At 37.3% G+C, this 18,147-nt stretch overlaps 2 non-coding genes across 2 annotated transcripts; one reads left to right on the forward strand and one right to left on the reverse strand.

Annotated features, from left to right (window-relative positions):
* Positions 1–16,496: 16,496 nt before the first annotated feature.
* Positions 16,497–16,568, reverse strand: TRNAH-GUG (transfer RNA histidin (anticodon GUG)). The gene has a single exon. It is a non-coding gene; the product is annotated as a tRNA-His (tRNA).
* A 217-nt stretch (positions 16,569–16,785) lies between these two features.
* On the forward strand, positions 16,786–16,857 carry TRNAH-GUG (transfer RNA histidin (anticodon GUG)). Its single transcript has one exon. It is a non-coding gene; the product is annotated as a tRNA-His (tRNA).
* The last annotated feature ends 1,290 nt before the right edge of the window (positions 16,858–18,147 follow it).

Consider the following 18,147-nt stretch of genomic DNA (forward strand, 5'->3'; position numbering starts at 1 on the left):
AAATATTGATCGCGAATCGGATAAAATCACCAAAAGCTATTTCTAAATGCGTTTGGTATTTTTTCTTTCTTAATATAATTTTTTTTAATTTTTTGAAGAAATATGTATGTACATATATGTAGCCAAAATGGTCCATACATACATATATTTCCACAACATCGCCGAAGGAACAAGGGGGACTTCCCAAACATATAAGTAAATTCCGCGGAAAACTAGTGCTCTGGGCACGTGGTGTTGGGTATCACATGGTCGGCCCTCTCCGTCTATAGCCCTTTTTACTTGTTTTTTATACTCCACTTAAAGAACAACTTTTACCTCTTCTATTTTTCTATCCATGAACATAATTAATTATTTTTCCTCAAAGATCTCACACACCTAACACACACCAACACACCTACAAATAATGTGTTGCAACATATTGTTTCAATTTCTTTCTAATATTGTGTAATACAAATTAACATTTGCACTTAAGCAAAACAATGCAGTATCAGTCTTTTGGCCAGCTCTTAAGCCATGAGATCTTCTTTCTTCTGCATTGGGCCAGCAAACCAACCAGCCTTATTTCCCAGTAAACTTTTGTTTGGTTGAGTATGCAAATGTTTCTCCTCAAATCCCCTAATAAATGGCATGGATGAATGAGTGAACAAATGAATGACGACTGAACATGTCGGACTGTCCGTTTAAACAACAAATCTAACAGACAGACCTGTGTCTATTTTCCCTTAACGAGGTGACAAAGCTTTTGTTTCATTGTTGTGTATCTTGCAAGTTTCTGAAAATCTCACCAAAAAAATTAAAAAAAACCGACCAAAACAATTATCAATCATTTTGTTGGGGATTAAATACTTTTGTCAAATATTTTGTTAGGCCATTTATTTTAATGTTTATATGGTTGCTGGCTTGTTGCTTGGTTGGTTGGTGTGTGCTTTTTCGTAATGTTGGCCAGGTTTAGTTGAAACATGTCCGCACACTTTTGTGTGAGCAGGCAAATAAATCCCCCTTAGAAAAAGGTCAAAAGCTAGAAAACATTACAAAATTTGAGATTCAAATGTCTAACAAAGTTTAATGTCATTTAATCTTTTGTTGTCAAGAAGTTGGGCTAAAATAAAAAATAAGACTGGCACACACGTATGGACAACAGCAACAAGAAGTGTTGGCGATATTCGATTTCTTGGAAAGTGAAGATGTTTGTAAACATATTTTATAATTTGTTATCTGTTGAAATCGTAAAAAATTTTTTTGTTTTAAATTACGAGTTCTATTAAAAAATAGAAATTATGTTTTGTGGGCAAAACTTATTTCAGCTGATAATTTTGCGGTAGTCAATGAACTCCGCTAATGTTTATTACAATTTCTGAGGAAAATATATTAATTTTTATCCATTTTATCTAAATCCATATCATAAAAAATAAAAAAAGATGTCTAAAAATTATTATTGGCCTATGATGAGTATTGAAACGAGAAAACAACAAGTAAGAAAGACGTTAAGTTCGGCGAACTTTATTGAAGCAAATAGGAAAAATTAGTTTCTTTTCGCTTATGAAAGTACTAACTGATAATACTCCCTTTAAAAGGGCTCATATGGGGCGTCATCGTTGTTCTTTCCTAAAGTTGGAAAAATATTTGTATCCTCTGGCAACGACAAAATTGTAATTTAACCTCGGTTCGACAATTTTACAAGAAACCCTCTAAATACCTAAAATTCGGCAATGCCGGCTGGATTTAAATAAACCAAATAACGAAAATCGGGAGTGCCGTTCTATGAAGGAAGAAGAGAAAATTCTGGAGGAACGTTTTTTCACTCCAACGAAGACAAAATACCAAATTTCAGTTAATCCGGTCCAAGACACAAACTTCAAAATACGGAAAATCGGGTTATACCGTTCTACGGTAATTTCAGGTTGAAAGTTTTATACCCCCAATGTAATGGCGAATGGGGATCTTCTCAGATGAGTACTTCGGTACGAAAAGTCTCTGATCGTCACTCAGTGTCCAGAGATGATTCATTTGTCCAATTTTCCAAACAGCTCACTACTTCCGATTTTATATCAAATATTCCCTGGTAATATCGAACAGACAACCGTTTGTTGATAGCTAGAGGGAGAAGGCGACCCTGCCTTGAGGGTTTGTTGGCAATCCCGGACGCTCTTGTCCAATCAGCCGCACGTTTTTAATAACATCGATTACAGAAACTAATAGAAGAAGGAACGACGATCGCCCCAACCCATTGACGGCTTATGGACCACGAACAAGGATTAGAATTGGACAATGGAATGTTAGAACGCTTTGAAAGACTTCAAGATAGGCTCAACTAGAAGACCAATTCCAAAAATTAAATCTAGCCATCTTGGGAGTTAGTGAGATGCGATTGTGCGGAAAAGATGAAACAATATCAGCAAATGGAAATCTGATATTGCATAGTGGCAAGAAAGAGAGGGGCGAACATGGCGTTGGCTTCATAATCTCCAAAGAAATAAAGCAATCTCTAAAAGAGTGGAAACCAATTTCAGAACGCATCATAACAGCAATATTTTCTACAAAAATAAGAAAGTGTCTACACGTTATACAATGTTACGCCCCAACGGAAGACGTTGAGCCCAATCTGAAAAACGACTTTTACGACCAATTAACTGCAACAGTACGAAATGTTCTAAACCCTGATATTCTTCTTATGATGGGTGACTTTAATGCAAAAATCGGTAGCGATAATACAGGCCTATCCCACATTATGGGTAAATACGGAATGGGTATAAAAAACGACAATGGAGAAATGTTGATTGAACTCTTCCAAACGTTTGACATGGTGATTGGAGGTTCCATATTTCCACATAAAGAAATCGACAAATACACATGGACATCTCCCAATGGTAGTACAAAAAACCAAATAGATCATATTTGTATTCGAAGAAAATAGAGAGGATCCTTGAACGACGTGCGAACAAAAAGAGGCGCAGATATAGATAGTGATCACGAGCTTGTGGTGGCAAAAGTCAGATTAAAACTAAAAAAGAACTACCGAAAAGTAACTGGAAAGAAGAACAGAATGTATTAAAAAGAAATAGAATAGTTAACCTGATAAGAGAAAGCATCACGCCAAAACCCAAAAAATGAAGAAATCAGATTCAAACAAAAAGAAAAACGAAAGATCTCAAAGAGACAAACTTGCTTAAGGAAAGGAAAATACACAACCCGTCACTAACAGCCACGAGAGACAAAAGGAAATATTTTAAAAATCTTGCAGAAGATGCAGAAGCCGCAGCAAGCTCAAACAACATGAGATCATTACACCAACTCATTGGGCGTTTGGCGAACACTGATACATCCCGCACAGCACTAGTTAAAGATGGCGACGGCAATCTAATCACAGGCGTTGAAGGCCAAACAAAAAGATGGGGTGATCACTTTAAACGTATTAGTAATGTGGCTGCACCAGTGCCACAAGAAAATCTCGAAGAAAGCGAAATAGAAACCGCTCCCAATTTCGACATATCAACCGATACCCCAAGCATTGAAGAGGTGATAGGCTCTATTGCCAAACTTAAAAGGAACAAGGCACCTGGAGAGGACGGAATTCCTCCCGAATTGCTACAAACCAAACTAGCAGCAGCAGAAATTTTACATTCCCACCTACAAGCTGCATGGACAAACGAAAGTCTCCCGAGCTCATAGATCGAAGGTGCGATAGTAAAACTGCAGAAAAACTGATCTGAATAATTGCGATAATTGGAGAGGTATAACTCTACTTACCACCATATATAAAATACTACCAATAATCATAAACAATAGACTAGATCCCATCGAAAAACTGTTAAGAGACGAGCAAGCTGGGGATTTTATGAAGGAAAAAACTGTCAAATGAAAAAAATTATAAAGAAAATATTTTTCAATTCAAATTTTCATAAAACAGGAATCCAGCACCTGATTTCCGGCCACATAGAAACTGCCTGGACTAAACTAACACTCTCAGAATAATTTTCGAACAGTCAATCGAGTTCCGAACCCCATTGTACCTAGTGTTCATAGACTTTAGAAAATCCTTTGACACTATCTCCCGTAATGCTATATGGATTGCACTTATCTCTAAAGGAAAGATAATATCAATCGTAAAAGCAATGTATTCCAAAGCATCTTTACATGTATACCACAAGCTTAAAAAGTTAACCCTTCGAAATTATGCTACAGGTAGAATAGAAAAAACGTGGCATCGTCTGGAGCTTCAAATAAGACTCGAAGATTTTGATTTTGCGGATGACATATGCCTACTCTCGCATAACTTCCATGATATGCAAGAAAAATTAGACGAATTAGTCGCATTGGCAGCGAAAGCAGGCCTTGGAATCAACATAGAAAAGACTCCAGCAATGGTGGGTATAAAAATATTCAATTAACTCGAATTCAAAATTTTGAAGATTTAACTCCTCAGTGAAACATCTGACAAAGTATTGAGACAGATAGATTATACGGCTTCAGAAAAAGACTCTCTATTCTGAAAGTATCTACCGATCACTTACTTGTAAGGCAACAACACCAAAATCAATCCCCAACATTGCACTTGGGGACCTATAAAAATCACTTACACGCTGCCTTGTGAAATAAAATCCAACACCGAAAATATCGAAATCAAAGAAATAAATACCAGCATCAGCTATCAGACCAACTGTCATAAGTCAAACATGAAATCTGAAACTTCTGTCTGACATTTAATGAATTACGGCTTAAACAATTTTTTTATTTCGAATATGTTGAAGAAGAAGAACAGCATCAGCAAGAGGGCTGCCTGCACACATGCATTCAAATAACATGAAAGGAATATTATTTCAAATTACTCGCTTGTAAACCAAAAAAGGCGCACACATTTTTTATTGTATCGGTTACCCTTTAACATACCAGCGACAAACACGAAGTCACAAATGATGATGATGATGACGACAGCGATCATGCTGATGATGACAACATTCTTCCAAAAAACCTGCCAAAATCCAGCAGAAGAAACAAAAAAACATATGGAAAATCTCAAAACCTTGCGTTTGGTCGTTTTTGTCATCTTTCATTGGCCAGGCCAATCCAATGGGGCAAAGGGTTTTCGGCAAAGATGTTCATTTTATTTGGGGAATCTAGAATTCATGGATTGTTCATTGGTGTTGTTGTTGTTGTTGCGCCTTTTTGATACTGTTTGGGGGGACCACATGAAGTTCAATAATTTATATGGGAGTCTCGTATGGCACAACACACACCATGGGGTTTCTAATCAACAGCGTCAACAACAGCCACCAGCAGCAAAAATCTTCACCCAAAACAACAACCAACCAACAAACTCTTATCAACAACAACATTTCCAAGTTGGTAATGTTGTCCGAGCATTTTTTGCCAGTCCAACAGACGGCCGACCATCCAGCCAAACCAAGAATGAATGTGATATTCTTTCTTTTTGTTAAATGTTATTAATTATCATAAATGTTATTCATTTCAAGAGGAGACCCTCTGGTGTGCCATGGTTGAAATAACCACAAAATATGACCAAAGAAATTTGTTGCCACTCTCTCTCTCGTTATCGGTGACTTGCTGGTCGTATGTATGGACGTCGCTCGCCATGGGTTGAGCGCAAGCGTGTTGAGAATACTGAAAAAGGACCAATGATGACATGTTGAAGATAAGAAATGATATACGGAATATTAAAACAATAAAAATAAAAACATCAAGAAATTAAAAAAAAAAGAATTGAATAAGGATTTTGGGTAAAAGCAAATTGAAGAAAAATCTGAAAAGACATTTTATGATTTCTTAGGAAATTTACAAAACATATTAAAAGTTAAGATATTATATTATTAAAATTATGATATTATATTATTAAAATGGATATTAAAATATTTGAAATGGGCATAATACACAAATCAGGGAGAATCCGTAAAACCTTTTTAATACGATGTGGCTCATTTTGATAGACTCTTATGCAACTCTGCCGTCTCCAGTACTCTAACTGTCATGGCCATAATAATACGAGACTCGCCCTCGGTCATACCAATAGCAATCGGACACTCAGCACTAATCACCGATCGTTGTTCTTCCAATCCCTGAAAATCCATCCTTCTTGCAATTTAACTACAATGGATTAAGGTAAGATCGAGGAAAGAGTTTACGTCATGTGCAGGAAATGAACCTCAGCAGGAAAAATATCAGTCGGCTTTGCCGACAGAGATATACCATCAGCCTGTGTGAATTGAAACTTTCGTCTATGGACAGATCATATACCGGCTAAACAATCAAGATACTTTTCCCCAAAAATTATGTATTCAGGGCGTTTTCAGAATTTTGTGGCCCTTTTTGGACGTATAAACTTGCCGTCCGTGGACTGCATTGTCCATTTTTGAAGTGGCTCTTATTTTTGTAGTCATTCCTTTCGTTAGATATCGAGCTTACCAGTCATTTCAGGCGGTCAACGGACCACTATATAAGGAATCATGGACTTTCCCTCGAAAAACATAATATCGCCGTAAACAGAACCACAAGGAGTACCTTCGGTTAAAATTTCCGAAGGATCCTCGAACATACCTTAAACTATACAGTTTTCGAACTTTAACTATGTTTGGACGAAATATTACAAGATCCAAAGTTTGAACCAAATCGGTTGCCCCGTATAAGAGATATCGCACGGACCATTTGGACTTTTGTGGGCTGTTTTACAGTTTTCGTGCAATTTTTTTCAGGATGTATGGAATTTGGATTTGTATGGAAGGAAAAAACCTTAATGGGCCCTTCGCGTTTCTGATTCCTGGGATTGAACTGAGCAAAAAGTCCACTAGATCATAGGTCTACGGTGAAAATCGAGCCTCCCAATTTTGACTTTAATTTTTTTTATAAACGTTTTTTTGACATTTTGGCATATACCGGCCTAACAATTGAGATTTTCGATCCAACACACAGACAAAAATTGTAGCCAAGACAGTAATTAAGAATTAAGAACACTCTAATACATCGCAAAAGCATTGGAATGCTCCTTCAGGCGGTTTTGGCCTTTAAAAGTGCAAACTTTTCGGAAAATGTCGATAAATTGCAAGGTGCTACAACAGTTGACCAGACAAAATTCAAGCGTCTGATGCAAATTTCTATCATGTTGGGATCCATGGAGAACGAAAATACCGTTCGTTCGTTTGGGTCACTTCGTTTTATTTTTTTATAACGGTAAAAGTAGTGAAAATCTGGGTTTCTTACATTTTGAAATTTAAACGGGCAAGTCTTCTTCTTTTCACAACGGATTTCTATTGATCCTTCTTCCTTTTAAAGGGGTGAATTATATCTTTCGAACAAGTTATTATTATAATTCGGTTAACAAACGGCTAAATTATAGTGGTTTAAGTCTGGAAACCCCCACAAAAAAATCTATAACTGAATCACCATTTTCAAAATAAATATTGAACAAAACAAAAAACATTATATTTTTGAAAACTACGAGAAATTCAATTATAGTTTTTTTTTTGTGGGGGTTTTCAGACTTAGACCACTATAACTTAGTCATTTGTTAACCGATTTAAAAAAATAATAAGATATGTAAGAAGGTATGTCAGTTTAAATTTTAAAATGTAAGAAACGCAGATTTTCACTAGTTTTACAGTTATAGAAAAATAAAACGAAGTGGCCCAAACGAACTAAAGGCATTTTCGTTCTCCATGGATCCTAACATGATAGAATTTTGCATCAGAACGCTTGAATTTTTTTCTGGTCGACTTTTGCAGCACAGTGCCATTTATCGACATTTTCCGAAAAACCGTCTGAAGGAGCATTCCAATGCTTTTGCAATATATTAGAGAGTTCTTAATTACTGTCTTGGCTACAATTTTTGTCTGTGTGTTAGATCGCAAATCTCAATGGTTTGGCCGTTATATGCCAAAATGTCACAAAAACGTGGATAAAAAACTTAAAGTCAAAATCGGGAGGTTCGATTTTCACCGTAGACCTATGGTCTAGTAGACTTTTTTGCGCAGTTCAATCCCAATTGACGTCAAAACCCTCAGAATTACGGAAATCGGGAGGTACCGAAACTTGGACCGAATTTGGTATCATTCTATGGGGGCTATACAAAGGCGTAGATCTGTACCGACAAATTTCTGTACCCCCAACGAAGACTAAACACCAAATTTCAGCTATTTCTGAGAAATATTGACGCTACAACCTTCAAAAACCCGAAAATCGGAGGTACGGTCTATGGGTGCTATATGACGGCGTAGTCATATACCGAAAAATTTCATATGGAACGTTTAATACCACAAATGAAGATCAAATACCAAATTTCAGCCATTTCGGTGGATTATTGTGGCCACAACCTTCAAAATAGCGAAAATCGGGTGGTACTTTTGTATGGGGACATTCTCTGCGAATTTTAGCCATTTCGGTATGCTAATGCCATGAATCCAAGAAAATAGCGAAAATCGGGCGGTACCGTTCCAAGGGGAGTTACCGACAAATTTCTGAGGGATAGTTCTACAGTGCCAACGAAGACTTAATACAAAATTCCAGCCATTTCGGTGGGATACTGAGGCTGCAAGCCCGAGTGACACCAGAGGCAGGTGTCTGAAGCAAATGGATGAGCCGGGCGTTGAGTATTTCACCAAAGTCCGCAACCTGTCGTTAGCCACAGATATTGTGCCAGAAACCAGGCAAAAATGCCTGGTACAGAGCTATTTCGTCCTTGGCAAAGACTCCTGCGGGTTTACTCCTCCCAGCGTGAGTTGTGTAAGAATGATTTTTGTAAGCAGCAACAACAACGCTTCGCATCATTTCCACTCATATCAGTCGATGAATCAACCAGATCAAACCGTGTGATACGACAGTTTTGGTGGCACTCGTCTAATCAAAAGCCATTCATAGTGTCAAGTACTCCATATTGTTTGAGAACGTCAAGCAGACAACCCTCCGGCCATGTTTGAAACTTTAGATAAGCAATCATATGTATATGTAGACGCCAGTCGTACAGGGAATGTAGAAACAAGAAGTAGAATCCCTGTAGAATGAAACAGTGCTATCTTTAATGCCATTTGTGAAGGGCTGAACTACAATTTAACTGATCTGAACTGAATTGAACTGCAGAGGTGAGCACAGAGTTGAATGTAGCAGAATTTCGACTACTATACTTCAAGATTCTAGTGGGGCACATTCGAGAGTATGTTCACAATGCTATATGCGACAAGTTGAGATGTGGGAACAAGGCCCTTAGTATTTAAACGCAGCATTGTGGTCAGTGGTAAGCTATGCAGTGCCAGTGTGATCCGCGAATATAAGGGCAACGCCATGTAATAATATTCAAATCAGTCAGAAATTCGCCCTGAAAACTGCAACAAGTTGTCTCCTGTTGTCATCAGCGGACTATCTGCATGATGAGACAAATATTCTTCCAGTACAAGGCATGCCAAATCAAATCAGTCCGAAATTCGCCCTGAAAACTGCAAAAAGATGCCTTCTGATGTCATCAGCGGACTATCTGCATGATGAGACAAATATTCTTCCAGTACAAGGCATGTCATTGCCATCCTTGCAGTACTTGATCGGGTGTTATCGTGAAAGTCATCCTGATACCCATATGGCGGAAAGGACTCCCAACTCAGGCATGGCAGGACGTATCTTCATGCTATAGAAGGAAAGGTTCAGATCAGCAAGCCAAGGTTCAGATCAGCACGCCATGTAGGTTTGAATAGGATTCAAAAAGAAGCAGTCGCAGAATATTTTTGGGTAATATGCGTTTGGGATGGTTCAGTCGCCTCAATTCCTATAGGGCAAAGATTGATACTTTGCAAAAATCGGCCAAGCATGCGGCACAGGCTCTAACAACACACTGCTCCTTTCTCACTGCCATATCCTGCCTTGTAACCTTTTGGTTACACACATTTCTAGACGTGAAGATATAGCCAGAGCCATATTAAACAGGAAAACGAATACACAAAGGTATCATATGCTGTTACTACAACAATAACAAGCAGAGATACAATAAGAAGAGTGAAATGTATGCTGTAAAAATATTTTTACACTCGTTATGTAATATTGTTCCTATAACAATAGTTTTTGCCATAGTGGAGCCATCGTGGTGCAATGGTTAGCACGTCCGCCTTGCACTCAGAAGGTCTGCAGTTCGAATCCCAGGCCAAGCAACCTCAAATTTACAACGGTGGCAAAATTTCCCCTCAGTAATGCTGGCGACATTTCCTGAGTATTTCAGCCATGAAAAACTTCTCTACAAGTGGTGTCGTAAGACACGCCGTTCGGACTCGGCGATAAAAAGTAGGTCCCATATCATTGAGCCAATATGAATCGGCGTGCACTCATTGATATGAGAGAAGACTCCCTTGTCCCTTCGGGGATGTTGTGGGAACATATGTACGTATGTATGGACAATATTATGTGTCCTAAATATGAATATGCATAAACCCTTCGACAATTTAAAACTTTGTGATGTCACTTGTCCCTTAGAAAATATGTCTGATCTCTTCAAGATAAAAAGGTGTTGGGCCATTTGTGTCATTGGCTTTTTAACAATATGTATAATAAGATCAAAAATATAGTTATGAGACCGTTTTTCGATATCATATTTAGAAACAATTTTGAGTTTTGTTTTCCTCATTTTCTCTTTGTATTTTTTGTTTACACCAGCAGGGATATTCAGGAGAGATTCCGGACATTCGAGGTATAGATCCGCAGATCATGATCCTTAAAGAGTTACCTAGATTCGTCAACATTCGGAGCGAAATTCGTAATTTTATTTCTCCCTTAACTGTAAATGACTAACATATTTTTAATTCTTCATTCCCTTTCAATCCACCACTAACTTTTTGTGGCATAAGTTCCCAATTCACGTACAAATGATTTATATCAGAATGTTCTTCAAGACAGGCACTGTCAACCAAAAGATTTGGTTTCTTGAATATTATTTTTTGTGAAAAGGTAAACAATTTGTTTTTTGTCTGCTCGATTCCTTACGAATGGTCACACAAAATGGGATGACCGAAAATTATTTTTCATAATTTAACGATAAATATTAGCAGTTGGATATCATCACTGTTGTCACCGTTTATGGATGCGATAACGCGCAACAAAAAATAAAACAACATCAAAATGTCATATATACGCATATACGAGTATGTGCAACTCTGAATGTTGAAGTAAGGTGGACGAAAAAAAAAAACAAAAATGAAATAACATTGGAAATAAAAATATCATCAAACTTTAAATGTACAGAACAAAATGTGAATGCAGAAGAGAATGTAGGCTTACGAATATGGGTCACTGCATTGTAAATTAACATATTTGTTCGCGATTTCATTTCATCTCTAAAGCTGGGTACACATTGTCAGTTTTGAATGACAGCTTTGTTGTTGCTTGCTAGTGCGGCCGTTCATTTTTGTCATTCATCATGCAACCACAAAATATTTTGTGGTTTCTGGACGGTTTGACAGTTATCGATAATTGCAAAAAATCGTCATTCAAAATTGACAATGTGTACTGTACTTACACTATTAACTATCAGAATGAATTTGAGGATTATCTGCTATGTATCAGAAATACACAATAATTGTTCTAACAGGACAGCCGTTCACGTTTCACGTAAAAAAAGAACAGTTTATTTCATTCAATAGAAAATATTGAATTACTTATTACAGTATTTACATTTAGTCAACTTCCCATTTTTGTTTGGAAAGCCCCACATAGAGTCATATAAATTCAGCAGGCACGTATTCCATTCAATACCTGCAAAAACATATTTTTATTTATGAGTGTTAATGATTCTGATGTCATTACCGTAAATAATATATACGGACATTCATTGTTAACGAATATGTAAAGGATCATTTATTGTTGACACATTACAAAGTGAATTGTTTAATATTTTGCAGCGAAACAAAAATAATGACTTAAAGGATTAAATTTTAAACGAGTAAAAATGCTACTACAATCAGGTAAATAAATGTTGTTTCCAGAAAATAGATTTCTGAAAAAAGGGCTAGGAACAATGGTCTTTTATTGTCATCATGTTGAGTACCATTAGCAATGTATATTGCATCTCATCTTGAAACAAGCAAATGTTTGGAATTGTTTAGATTTATGCTGAGCAAAAACATAATTTTTATTGCAAACGGATATTGTAAAGTATGGGCTTAAATACTATTTCATTCTTAACAATGTTCCATTTTTATACCCTCAGCATTTATGCTAACGAGCCTCATCGAAATAATGGTTTTAGACCCCAAGTATGTTTGGACGAAATCCGTTTCAGACAATTTGGAGTTGATTTAGCAATGTCCGTCCATCTGTCTGTCTGGCTGGCTGGAGCGCACGATAACTATCGAATGGATCAACCGATTCGGTCCAAAATTTGGCTTTCGTAATATTTTGCCCAAACTTAGTTTAAGTTCGAAGATGGGCTATATCGGTCCACTCCTTCCGATACCTCCCCCACAAAAGTTCGAAAATGTTCGGAAAATTTGTGCGCACGATAACTCTTGAAGGAAGTAACCGATTTGATCCATACTTTGCACATCGTGAAATTTCTACCAGACTTAGATAAGGTTCCAGTACGGACTCAATCGGTCCACTCCTTCGGGTACCTTCCACACAAAAATTTCGGATAAGTTTAGATTAGGACCTGCTCTCGAACCGCTTTGATTTTTGTTGCAACAACTTGTATTCACTGCCCCTCATACGACGCACAGTGCGAAATTTGGGAAGTTTAGTGGAACTTTAAGGGATTTTCAAAGAAATGAAATTTATTAAACTTTTATTGAATTCGTTAGCTAAGTACTCCACTGCAAATGGTCCATACTCAGTTTGCCGATTTACTCCACGAAACAGCTAAAAAATGCACTTAAAGTTGCATTAAAGTTTAATAATTTTTTTTTTTTTGTAAGAAATGTATTTTTGATTCATTAAAAAATGGAGTGGCGCGGACAAATGGTAAGTCAGTATGCCATGATTTATTTTTCTTAATATTTTACAAAATAATTATGATATTTTACACTTTAAAAAAATGCAAAAAACCCTTGTTGTTTTCGTGCAATTTTAGTCGGAAAGAAGTGATTTTTTGAAGTTTTCAAAATTGTAATTTTTTATTTTCCGTCGTCATTTCAAAAGTGAATTACGTACATTCACGTGTTAAGATATATATAATCTGAAAGATTGGATTCTCCTCTGTTCACAAAGCTATAAAACTGGTGCGGTATCGCGCGGTCTTTGGAGATATTCAAGATTTTCTAAAAAGACTTCTGGAATTTCATTCAGTTGCATTTTCCAAAAGTGGAAGATAAACGCGACAATGTTGACTGTGTTTTGAAGAAATGGACTCACTAATTCTAACAGCGATAATTTCTGTAAAATTAAGAAACCTCTCGCAATTTTTGATAATTTTGACCTCTAAATGTTGGCGATTTACATATAGTGAAACATTTTTAGATGCTGCGGTACAAATACCAAAATACGTTAAAAATTGTAATGCAGTGCAGACCTGAACTTGATCTGAAAAACATTATTAACAAAATTAATGGTACAGACCTGCTGAATGGACCAATAAACATTATAGACACAAATGAAAACAAAAAAACTGACATTTTACTCCTTAAAAGATGTGTAGGGTTGTGGGGCTTCACCCAGAAGTGGACCTATGTTGACAGCTTTTGTGTGAGGAGGTTTTTTATTCGCTAACATCTTAAAATTTACATTTGCATCAAAATCGGCTGCAATTTTTGTCTTTTATTTTTAAAATACCCAGTATGAGGGAACCCGGCATGTGGGGCTATTCCAAAACGCGAACCTATATTGAAAATATTTTGTACATAAGTTTTCTATCCGCTGAAAACTCAATATACCAATTTGCATCAAAATCGATTGAAAAATGAATGTAAAACGTAAAAACGGCAGCCACCGTTACATGACCGCTACGGGAAACCGCGGGTCTATGTGGCCCAATTTGAGTCCCACACTCTCCACTAATATAAGAAACATTTGTGCAAAATTTTAGGAATCTACACCTTTTCCTTTAAAAGTTATTAGTAAAGTTCCGCTAAAGTGTTCATATTTCGCACTGTGCGACGGTACAAGTTTCATCAGGGCAAGTATATACTTCCAGAGAAAATAGCCTGAAAGATGCAAGAAGATAACTCTCGAACGGATCTGCCGATTCGGTCTAAAATTTGCCCTTCGTAATATTTTGTCCAAACATAGTTTAAATTCGAAGATAAGCCGTATCGGTCCACTCCTTCAGGTACCTCCCCACAAAACTTCAAAAATGTTCGGAAAAATTGTGCGCACGATAACTCCTGAAGGGATTGACCGATGTTATCCATACTTTGCACAATCTAATATATCTACCAGATATATATCAGGTTCGAATATGGACTATATTTGTCTACTCCATCTGGTACCTCTCACACAAAATTTCGGATAAGTTCACTTTAAGACCTGCTCTCGAATCACTTTGATTTTTTTGAAGCGATTTACATTCGCTACCTCCATTACGACGGTAAAAGTATTTTCAGGGCAAGTCCAGATTTCTTGAGAAAACAGCCCGAAAGGTGTAAAAAACGATATATGTCGGTCGGAGAGCACAATAACTCTCGAACTGTTCACCCGATTTGGTCCAACATTTGGTCTTCGTCATATTATATCCAAACTAAGTTTCATGGGGCAAAACCGGTCCTCAACTTCCGGTACTTCTCCCTAATATTTAAAAAAATGTCACTAAAATGCTAGTACGATATCACTTGAATGGGGCAACCAACATGGTCCAAACTTTGGATCTCCTAGTATTTTGTCAAAATTTAGTTTAACTTCTAAAATGGAGGGTACCCGTCCACAAAAGTTCAACATTTGTGTCTTAGTGCAGTTAATTCCTAATCCACATTTTTGTCGGCATTTTCAAACGTCCAAAAAGGGCCACAAAATTCTGAAGAGACCTTAAATACATTCGATCTGTCCGTAGGTGAAAGTTTCACTTGACATTGACTGAGGGTATATATCTGTCGGCAAAGCCGACTGACACTTTTTTACTCGTTATATCCTCAGCATTTATCCTAACGAGGGTATATACACTTTCATACGGGCAAAATGTGCCTCTTCGAAATAATGGTTTTAGACCCCAAGTATGTTTGGACGAAATGTGTTTCAGACAATTTGTAGTCGATTTAGCAATGTCCGTCCGTCTGTCTGTCTGGCTGGCTGGTGCGCACGATAACTCTTGAAGGGAGTAACTAGTTAGGTCCATTCTTTGTACGTCGTGAAATTTCTACCAGACATAGATGAGGGTCCAATATGGACTCTATCGTTCCAATCCTTCGGGTACCTCCCACACAAAATTTCGCCAAAGTTTAGTTTAGGACCTGTTATCGAATCTCTTTGATTTGTCTCATTAGGGGCAAGTCCATACTTCCTGAGAAAATAGCCTGAAAGATGCAAAAACCAAAAGGACACCGTGTGTTGTGGTTGGAGCGCAAGACAACTCTCGAGCGAATCAACCGATTTGGTCCAAATTTTGGCCTTCGTAATATTTTGTCCAAACATAGGTTATGTTCGAACATAAGCCATATCGGTCCACTCCTTCGGGTACCTCCCCACAAAAGTTCAAAAATGTCCAGAAAAATTGTTCGCAAGATAGTTCTTGAAGGGAGTGACCGATTTGGTACATATGTACTTTACACATCCTAATATATCTACCAAATATAGATCAGATTCGAATATTGACTATGCTTGACCACTCCATTTTTGTTAAAGCAACTTGCATTCGCTGCCTCAATTACGACGGTAAAAGTTTTTTCAGGGGCAAGTCCATACTTCTTTAGAAAACAGTCCGAAAGGTGTAAAATCCCCTATGGCACCATATGTAGTGGCTGGAGAGCACGATAACTCTCGAACTAACCGATTTGGTCCAAAATTTGGCCTTCCTGATATTTAGTCATACTTACAGTTCGAAGATAGGCAATACCGGTCCACAACTTCCGGTAGTTCCCCCGAATATTTAAAAAATGTGACTTAAATGGAATGCACGATATCTCTTGAACAAATTTGGTCTAAAGTTTGGATCTCCTAACATTTAATCCAAATTTAGTTTAACTTCTAAAATGGTTCAACATTTGTGTCTAAGTGCAGTTTAAGGTCTGTTCGAAGATCCTTTGGAAATGTATGCCGATGCTGTTCGTTGTTGTCCTGCTTACACCGGTATTATGTTTCCGTGGACAAGTCCATGCTTTCTGGCATACTGGTCCATAAGTTATACAATTACCTACTGATATGACTAGTGGGCGCGACATCCATCGAAAAGATATGTCTCCAAATAATAAGATCCACTTCCATAATGGGCTATGTCGGTCCATTCCTTTGAGAACCCCCTCTGCAACACTTTTGAACTTTAATCCTAATCCATATTTTCGTCGCAACTTCAAATGGCCAAAAAAACGCCACAAAGTAATGAAAAGACCATACCGTAGATGAAAGTTTCAATTCACATTTTTACTTGTTAAAAAGAACATTGCCGTGACCAGGATTCGAACCTGGGTTACTACGGCCACAACGTAGGGTCCTAACCACTAGACGATCACGGCTACATCAAGTCTTAATTCCATACCAAACAACAAATGATTTTGAAGTTAAACATAAATGAACCAGTCTGCTTGTTGTCTGTCCAAAAAGTGAATGGTAGCGGTAGTAAAGATCTCTGCTGCGATACTAACTTTGTAATTATTTTCAATTTCGTTTTAAGCAATTTCATCGATGACTAATTAACTAAAACCAACCACAAGATCAACATCACTTCTCTTAGCCGTGATCGTCTAGTGGTTAGGACCCTACGTTGTGGCCGTAGTAACCCAGGTTCGAATCCTGGTCACGGCAATTCTTTTAACATTGTCATGGGTTAAAAGTGTGTGTGTGTGTTTTAATAAATATTTAGCATTAGCATTTCCATTGGCACTGGTTACCATTCTAAAGGTAGTTAGCTAGAAACTCTGAGAAGACAACATCAACTTTATCCGAGTTTCCTAAATCCCTTAGTAATCCGTAAGATGACAATAATTGATACCCGGCCATCAGATAAAATAGGAAAGAACTTTTCCGAACAGTTCAATACAAAATTGGTTTCAGACAAGGAGACAGCCTTTCGTGTGATATCTTCAAAATCCTGCAAGAAAAGGTTATACTTGCTTATACTGACGTCCTTGAGATCATCGATCGTTCAGTAAAAAAATAACTGATATCTTTAAGAAGGTCCGAGGAAAATCTGCTAAAGTGGGTTTGGCAGTAAACAGCGACAAAACTAAGTTGATGGTATCCCATGTTTTGAGATTGAGCGGTGATCACCCCACTCAAAAGGCGTATAAATACGCGACCCATCGCGGGACACGCAGAACTAGAAGGCTAAGGCTAAGATGGTGTCAACAAAAATGGAAGACCAAGTCACAAAACACGATAATCCAAATGTGCAAACTAAAGCAACGAATAGAGAAGAATGAAGATCTTTTCTTAGTTCGGGTTATGGAACCAATGTAACGATGCACCTTCCACGCCATGGTGAATTAAACAATTATTTCGAACCAGGATTCGAACCTGGGTTACTACGGCCACAACGTAGGGTCCTAACCACTAGACGATCACGGCTATGTGAAATCGTAACTTCATAATAAATAACAATCAAATTGGAAGTTAGACAAAACTGAACTAGCTTTCTTTAATATCTTGATCACGACAAAGCTTTTAGTGTTGTTAAGGGTGAAATTCATTTTTTTAAAAAATTTGGTAGTTAGCTAGAAAATCCGAGAAGACAACATCACCTTTACCCAAGGTTTCTAAATCCCTTGTAATCTGGCAAGGAAAAACTATATTATTGTTGTAGCGCCATGTTGTGGCCGTACAAAACCGCGTTCGAATCCTGGTCACGGCAGTGCACCTAGCATTGTCATGGGTGAAATGTGTTTTTATACTCTCCGCCATTTTATGGAGAGTAAATTAAGTTTGTCATTCACTTTGCAACTCATAGAAAAAATCATTTGAGATTAGCGTGAAAATCTACGTTCATCTATGATAGTCATTGTATTAGATGTCAGAAAACTTCTCCACCAAATATTGTGGACATACATATTTTAAATTGTTGCTGCTATCCGATTCCAGCTATTTTGAAGTTTTTAT

The sequence above is a fragment of the Musca autumnalis genome, unplaced genomic scaffold (genome assembly GCF_047663935.1).
Source record: "Musca autumnalis isolate F117 unplaced genomic scaffold, ASM4766393v1 scaffold_5, whole genome shotgun sequence".
In the NCBI taxonomy this organism is placed as follows: domain Eukaryota; kingdom Metazoa; phylum Arthropoda; class Insecta; order Diptera; family Muscidae; genus Musca; species Musca autumnalis.